General features: G+C 38.2%; 1 non-coding gene across 1 annotated transcript; it reads right to left on the reverse strand.

The window, feature by feature from the left end:
• Positions 1-3,334: 3,334 nt before the first annotated feature.
• On the reverse strand, positions 3,335-3,441 carry LOC131147120 (small nucleolar RNA R71). Its single transcript, XR_009134625.1, has one exon. It is a non-coding gene; the product is annotated as a small nucleolar RNA R71 (small nucleolar RNA).
• Between the last annotated feature and the right edge of the window lie 4,613 nt (positions 3,442-8,054).

Here is an 8,054-nt window from a genome sequence, read left to right on the forward strand (position 1 = left end):
TGAAGACCAGAGGAGACCCAAGCAGCAGCAGCAACTATGCCACCTATGGAATCACCCGGGAGCATCATCATCTCTCTCTGCCTTCTTATTTCCTCTTTTGCTTTATGTAGTTACTTATTATATTATTTTGTTTTAGAGTTTATTAAGTATTAATGATGTTTTCTCTCTTATCTTTTATTTATTTGTTCTTGAACAAGATATAAATTTGGAGTTAGTCCTTTTGCTTTAGTATTTAAATTTTTTTTAGTTATTTGTTTAAACAGATTAAGTTAGGATTAGTGTGCTTAAAGCTCGTTTTTTTTTTTTTTTCTGTCGTTATCGTTTATGCGTTAAAATTTTATTCGTTTTGTGTTTAAATTGTGATTGTGGGTTGATCCCTTAATTTGGTTAAAGATTTGATTTTTACTGTTTGTGAGTGTGTTTAATTTTGACTGCGTTTCCATTGCGTGTTAAATACCATATTCTTAGTTGTCATCTTTAATTGATGCGTGTTTTAATGTTTCCTTAAGTAGACTAGAATTTCCATACTTATTTTTTAATTTAGTGAATGTTAGTTTTAGGGTTTTTAAATTACGTGCCATTTAATTCGTCAGAAGTAAAATTGAACAACCTTGAAAACTCTGAATCTGAACCAAGTTCAGTGCATTTTTATTTTCGATTGGATGAACATAAATTTTGAGATTAAACGCATTCCCTGAGGAGACGATCTAGCCCTTGGGCTTAATATTACACGACAGAACTCCTATACTTGGGATAACTTCCGACCTGCTCATTTTTCGAGTGAGTCATCTACCTGGATCACCTAAAAAATGATTCAACACTGGGATGAGTCAACACTCAGTAAGACGAAATATGCTATTACTAGTGTGTGGCAAATGAGCTACAGTATTATTAAAATATCTTTTCATATAACCATGTATAACTGGATACGTAAGTACAATACAAGTAATAAAATACACCACCCTTTCCATGTTGCTTAACATAATAGTATTGTAGGTTACTATTCAAAATACATCTAGTGTACATAAATATGTTTCCTGTTTCTATAAATCTGTACATACGTAATAGTAACTGAAAACTTTCCCTGTGAAAAACTGTGTGTCATGATTTAACCCCTCATGACAGTGTTGTGCGGCCCATAGGCGGGATTTACCCTGGCTGGCCAACCAGGAATAAATCACTATACTCCATCAGTCTGATCTGCCCACCTCAACCCATATCTAATGGGGAGCCTGTCCACGTCAAGGGCCTAGGTGATCGACCTACTACCACATATTATCTAAATAGGTGGTTGCACTTATAACATAACATAATATCTGTAACAACGATATCGTGCTCTGTAACTGCACAGTCCAATAGGATCTGATACTATATAATATATCTCTATATACAACTATTTGATTTACCATGATTCTGAAATAATTGTAATAAATGTGATATTGCATAAATTGTATAGTAATTCATATATCATAATACTGAGAACTGTATAATCATTACACTGAACTGCATAATCATAGTACTGAAATTCGTATAATCATGGTACTGAGATTCGTATAATCATGGTACTAGAATTCGTATAATCATGATATTGAAATACGTAAAATCATGGTACTAAAATACGTAAAACATATCTCCGTACTAGATTTATATTCTCAAGCCACACCATACTTTAATACATAATTTTCATAATTTTATAAACTATATAATATTTTAAAAATACCTAGCATAGCATATTTCCTTTACCTGACTACTGGAAAGCCCCTATGGTATACTGGCCTAACACTCACAGGGCCTCTTACATAACACCCTGAAACAACATTTGCCAGAATATAATGTCAGTATTTTTTCGCCTACATCATTTCCTATAACTGTCAGAAGGCCAAAAATGGGTTAAAAAGTCTTACCCTGAATTTGGGATGAAATCCAACCTCGTTTCACCAACGATCCGCTCTAGAAGACTTGCAGAAAACTTCTCCAGGAGCGTCGTAGTGGCTTCAGATTGTCGATCCGGCGTCTGGTGGGGCCGAAAACGAAGAGAGAAGTGAGAGGATCCGTAGGAGAGAGAGAGAGAGAGAGAGAGAGAGAGAGAGAGAGAGAGAGAGAGAGAGAGAGAGGTGTTGAAAAGTGATAAAAAATATGATTTTTCACTAATTATAGGTCCAGATTCGTCGACGAGACACGTCACCTCGTCGACGAGTCCTTCATTAAATTTGTCGACAAAACCTTGTATTCGTCGACGAAATTTAGAGCAGCCCATCCTTCGCTCGGTAGTTTTTCGTCGATGAATTTCCTTATGCACTCTTCGACGAACCCCTGTATTCGTCAACGAGTCCTGGCAATTCCTTAAAATTATTATTATTATTTATTATCTCCAAAATGCGATGTCGTCGACGAAGTCTACTGCCTCCTTCTGTTCCTGTTTCCATTTTCCTCCATCTTTATTATTAAAATAATATTATTCTCCAGGTCACTACATGGTGGGTGTCAGTTAAGAAGATGGAGGAACCCCGACCGATACCAATAACGATGATGTGGTCCCGTTTCAAAGATCTATTCTTTGAACAAGACTTTACTGCCACGGCCAGAAACGCGAAGATGGAGAAATTTATGAACCTGTCTCAAAAGTCGCTGTCATTGCCGGGAAAGTTAAGACATCAATCCATGAGGACGATACTCTACACATCAAGTTTTTGGCGTCGTTATTGAGGATTGAGTTTTTCTTATTTTTGCCAATATCAATACAAAGTAATCTTGGTTTTAATTTAGAATTTTAATTTCATATTTTTATTTATTTCTTTTTATTTTATTTTATTATTATTTTCTATATTTGTGGTGTGTCTTTTTATGTTGGATGTGTAGTGCTAGAACACATGACATTATTCCTTTTGATCCGAAGATTGAAAGAACGCTCAAAGCACTAAGGAAAAAGTGAGTATTAGCCATGGAGAACAGACAAAATATTGTACAGCCACGCACCTTAAAGGATTATGTACGACTAGTTGTGAATGACAACTATTCGGGTATCAGACGCCAGCCCATTAATGCCAACAATTTTGAGCTCAAACCTATATTAATCAGCATGGTGCAGCATGCCCAATTCAGTGGATCACCACTCGATGATCCCAATATCCATTTGGCGATATTTTTGGAGACTTGTGATACTGTAAAGATCAATGGTGTTACTAAAGACACCATTAGAATGAGATTGTTTCCTTTCTCTTTAAGGGACAAAGCAAGAGGTTGGCTACAATCCTTACAACCGGGAAGTATCACTAGTTGGCAGGACATGGCAGAAAAATTTCTAGCTAAATTCTTTCCACCTGCAAAAACAATTCAACTCAGGAGTGAGATTGGTCAATTCAAGCAACATGATTTTGAATCACTCTATGAAGCATGGGGAAGGTATAAAGATTTGATTCGACGCTGCCCACAACATGGATTGCCGGATTGGTTGCAGATTCAGATGTTTTATAATGAGTTAGATGGGCAAACTCGAACTTTAGTTGATGCTGCATGTGGGGGAACTTTGATGTCAAAGACACCTGAAGGTGCTACTGCTCTTTTGGAAGAAATGGCCTCAAATAACTATCAATGGCCAAATGAAAGAACTATGGCTAAGAAAGTTGCATGAATTCATGAATTGGAGCCGTTTGCTACACTTTCAGCTTAAGTTGCTTCTCTATCCCATCATATTTTAGCTTTGACAACCCATAGGATACCACAAGGTGCAGAATATGTGGCAGCCACAAGTAGGATAGATCCGAGCAATGGAGCGAGTCAGGAACAGGTTCAATACATCAATAATCGGAACTATAATTATCGTGGTGATCTTTTGTCACAATATTACCATCCAGGGCTTCAAAATCATGAGAATTTGTCTTATGGAATTACAAGGAATGTGTTGCAACATCCTGCAAGATTCGATAGTCACCAAAGTGAGAAGAAGATGTCACTCGAGGATGCCATGATATCTTTTGTTGAGGAGACAAAAGTAAGGTTTAAAAAGACAGATGCATAACTAGATAACATTGAGACTCATTGCAACAATATGGGAGTCACTATGAAGAATCTTGAAATGCAAATTGGGCAACTGGCCACGACTATAAATTCCCAACAAAAAGGAAATTTTCCTATCAACACAGAAGTGATTCCTAAGGAATAATGCAAGGTCATCACACTTAGGAGTAGAAGAGAAATTGAGAAATCACCATCAAAGGAAACCATGTCCACCCCTACAACTGAAAATAATGGTCAAGGCAAGAATAAAGTGGAAGAAGAGGAGATGGTGGATGACGCACCAAGAGAGACTGACACATCACCAGCAATTTCATTTCCGGACAATCCTCATATTCTCTCTACTCCACTTCCTTATCCTCAACATTTTCAAAAACAAAAATTAGATAAGCATTTTTCTAATTTTTTGGATATTTTCAAGAAAATTCACATAAATATTCCTTTTGCAGATGCCTTGGAACAAATGCCAAATTATGTCAAATTCTTGAAGGACATCATTTCCAAGAAAAGAAGGTTGGAGGAGTTCGAAACAGTGAAGCTTACCGAGGAGTGTAGTGCTATTCTTCAAAAGAAATTGCCTCAAAAATTAAAAGATCCAGGGAGTTTTACATTGCCTTGCACTATTGGAAATTCAGTTTTTGATAAAGTTTTATGTGATATTGGTGCTAGAATTAATCTTATGCCACTTTCTGTTTGCAGGAAATTGGGACTTGAAGAGATGAAACAAACAACCATTTCTTTGCAACTAGCAGACCGATCCATCAAGTATTAACATGGAATCATAAAAGACGTATTGGTAAAGGTGGATAAATTTATTTTTCCTGCTAATTTTGTGGTGTAAGTTATGGAGGAAGACCAAGAAGTTCCACTAATTCTTGGCCGACCATTTTTGGCCACTGGAAGGGCTTTAATTGATGTTCAAAAGGGTGAGTTAACATTAAGAGTGGACAAGGAAGAGGTTATGTTCAACATCTACCAAGACATGAGATTCCTAAAGGATCCAAGCACTTGCTTTTGGGTAGATGTCATTCAACAAGGTGTAGAAAAAGCCTTTCAAAAAGATGTACCAGGTGACCACCTAGAACGATCCTTGCAGCAGAATACAACACAACAACATGTGGGGAGGCTAGAACCTATGGTAGCAAAGACGGATTCTGTAATCTCTAAAGAAAAGATGCAACAACCTATATCTCCAAAGTCGAAGCAATTCCCTGAGCATCTTTGCTATGCGTTCTCAGGTGATACGTATGAAAATGCAAAAATCTACAAAGAGCAAATGAAGAAGTGGACGGACAAACAAATTCTTAGGCGTGAGTTTGCTCTAAGACAACAAGTTCTACTCTTCAACTCACGATTAAAACTCTTCCAAGGGAATATATTTAGAGTTAATGGTCAAAGATTAAAGCACTACTATGAAGAACAAATGGAGAGGAATTGTGACTAGAGACGTTAAAATAATTATGGGAGGCAACCTAAAGAGTTTTTCTTTTGATTATTTCTTTTATATTTATTACTTTGTTTATTTATATACACATAATAATAATAATAATAATAATAATAATAATAATAATAATAATAATAATACATATCTACTAAAATATTACAAATACCAAAATAACTGATGGGTGGAGAGGAGCACTCAGTCACTGGCTGTGACTGAAACTCAGTGAGGATAAATACCAAACAAGTATATTTCAATCTGAAAATAATACAGAGGAATTAAAATCTCTCTCACGGCTCACTGGCTAATCTCTCTCACACACCACATTGCTCACATTTACTCACACACAACTCAGCTATTTATAGTAATTATAGAAATCAAACAATCAACAATGGTGGGTGCAAATCTTCAATAGAGGTGGGCTGGTAGGTGGAGTAGGTTGCCTGCAAATCTCCAATGTCCACAACGGTGGGCTGCCGGTCTTCAATGGAGGTGGGCTGCCGGTCTTCAAGTTTAATCTTCAACATCCCCCCTTAAACTTGACTCTCCTAATTTTGTCATTCCGAGCATTGTCTTCAGTCTTGCAAAAATATCATGTCTGAGTGGTTTTGTGAAAATGTCAGCAATCTGATCATACGTTCTGCAAGATATCAATTTCATTTCTTTCTTCCTGTAACCCTTGGCGACATGTTTTGCTTTGTATCTCTGGACTTCTCTTTGAGTGTTCTTCTTGGTCTTGTAGACCCATTTTACACCAATAGTTTTGTGGCTCTTCAGGAGATTTGTCAACTCCCAAGTCTTGTTCTTCTTGATGGATTGTATCTTCTCATCCATCATTTTTCTCCATTTGTTTTCTTCGTTAGCTTTCTCAAAGCTAATTGGGTCGCTAGTTAGCAACAGGCAGTTTAGAGCAATATATTCTTCCATTGGTTCTGTATTTTCATATAGATCGGCTAGATTTCGAGCTCCTCTAGGTCTCATGTCTGAGATTTCACGCTCAATTGGTGATGGAGCTTCATTCCTCTGTGGTGAACCATGTGGAGGTGTCTGCAGCTCAGGAATTTGTGGCTCGATAGCCACTTCTCTTGTCTGTGTAGGTTCTTCTCCTTCAAGTGTCAATTCCGCATCTTTGGAACATTCAACCTGGTCCCATTTCCAGGATTCATTTTCTTCAAAGATGACATCCCGACTGTGAAAGACTTTCTTGTTGATGGGATTGTAGAGTCGATATCCCATGGTGCTGTCACCGTATCCTACAAGGATACACTTCTCTCCTTTATCATCCAGCTTTGTCCTTCTTGCTTCTGGGATCTTGGCGTAGGCTATGGAGCCAAACACCCTCAGATGACTCACACTGGGCTTGTGAGTACTCCAGGCTTCATATGGTGTCTTTGTATCAAGACTCTTCGTCGGACACCTATTGAGCAGGTAGACTGCACATAACACTGCTTCTGCCCAAAAACTCTTGGGCACATTCTTATCCTTTAACATGCTTCTAGCCATGTTAAGGATTGTGCGGTTCTTCCTTTCAGCTACACCATTCAACTGGGGAGTGTATGATGGTGTGAACTGTTTCTGAATTCCTTGTTGTCTAAGGAATTCCAGGAAAGCTTCGTCTTTGTACTCTCCTCCTTGGTCTGACCGGAGTGACTTGATGCGGAAGCCACTCTGTTTCTCCACAAGAGTTTTGAACTCTTTGAACTTATCGAATACCTCTGACTTCCTTTTCAAGAAGTAGACCCAGGTCTTCCTGCTGTAGTCGTCGATAAAGGTGAGGAAGTATCGATTCTGTCCATTTGAAAATGGTCTTAGTGGACCACACACATCTGTGTGTATTAGTTGGAGCGGCATGGTTGATCTCCAGTCGGTTTGCTTTCCAAAGCTGTTTCTGTGTTGTTTGCTCAAAATACAGCTTTCACATATCACATTTGGATGATGGATATTTGGTAAGCCCTTCACCATCTTCTTGCTTCCCAATTGTTTCAAACTTTCAAAGTTTAGATGCCCATACCTTAGATGCCATAGCCAGTCTTTGTCTTTGATGATGGCGCTTAAACACCTTGGCGTATCATGTTGGATGGCGAGCGGAAACATTCGATTCTTTGCCATTTGAACTCGAGTAACAAGCTTTCCTCGAGCATCTATTATCACCATCTGCTTATCACTGAGGCTAATTCGATAGCCTCTCTCCACGAGCTGTCCGAGACTAAGTATATTAGTCTTCATGGCTGGCACATAGTAGACGTTGGAGATGTAAGCATGATCTCCAGACTTCTGTTTGATCAAAACATCTCCTCTCCCTTGGACTGCAATTTTAGAATTATCTCCGAAAGATATCTCCCCCTGAACTTTCTCATCAAGTTCAAAGAATAGGTTCTTTCTGCCAGTCATATGGTTGCTGGCTCCAGAATCAAGGTACCAAACGCTTTGGTCCTGAGGAGTTGCATTGTGTGCCATCAGCATCAACGACTCTCCATCTGCATGATCAGTTTCGGCAAGGTTGGCCTCCTCACTAACCTTTTCGTGTTGTCGCCCCCAACATTCATTGCTATAGTGTCCATACTTGTGACAATTATAGCATTGAATGTTTCTTTTGTCT

The sequence above is a fragment of the Malania oleifera genome, unplaced genomic scaffold (assembly GCF_029873635.1).
Source record: "Malania oleifera isolate guangnan ecotype guangnan unplaced genomic scaffold, ASM2987363v1 ctg121, whole genome shotgun sequence".
Taxonomy (NCBI): domain Eukaryota; kingdom Viridiplantae; phylum Streptophyta; class Magnoliopsida; order Santalales; family Ximeniaceae; genus Malania; species Malania oleifera.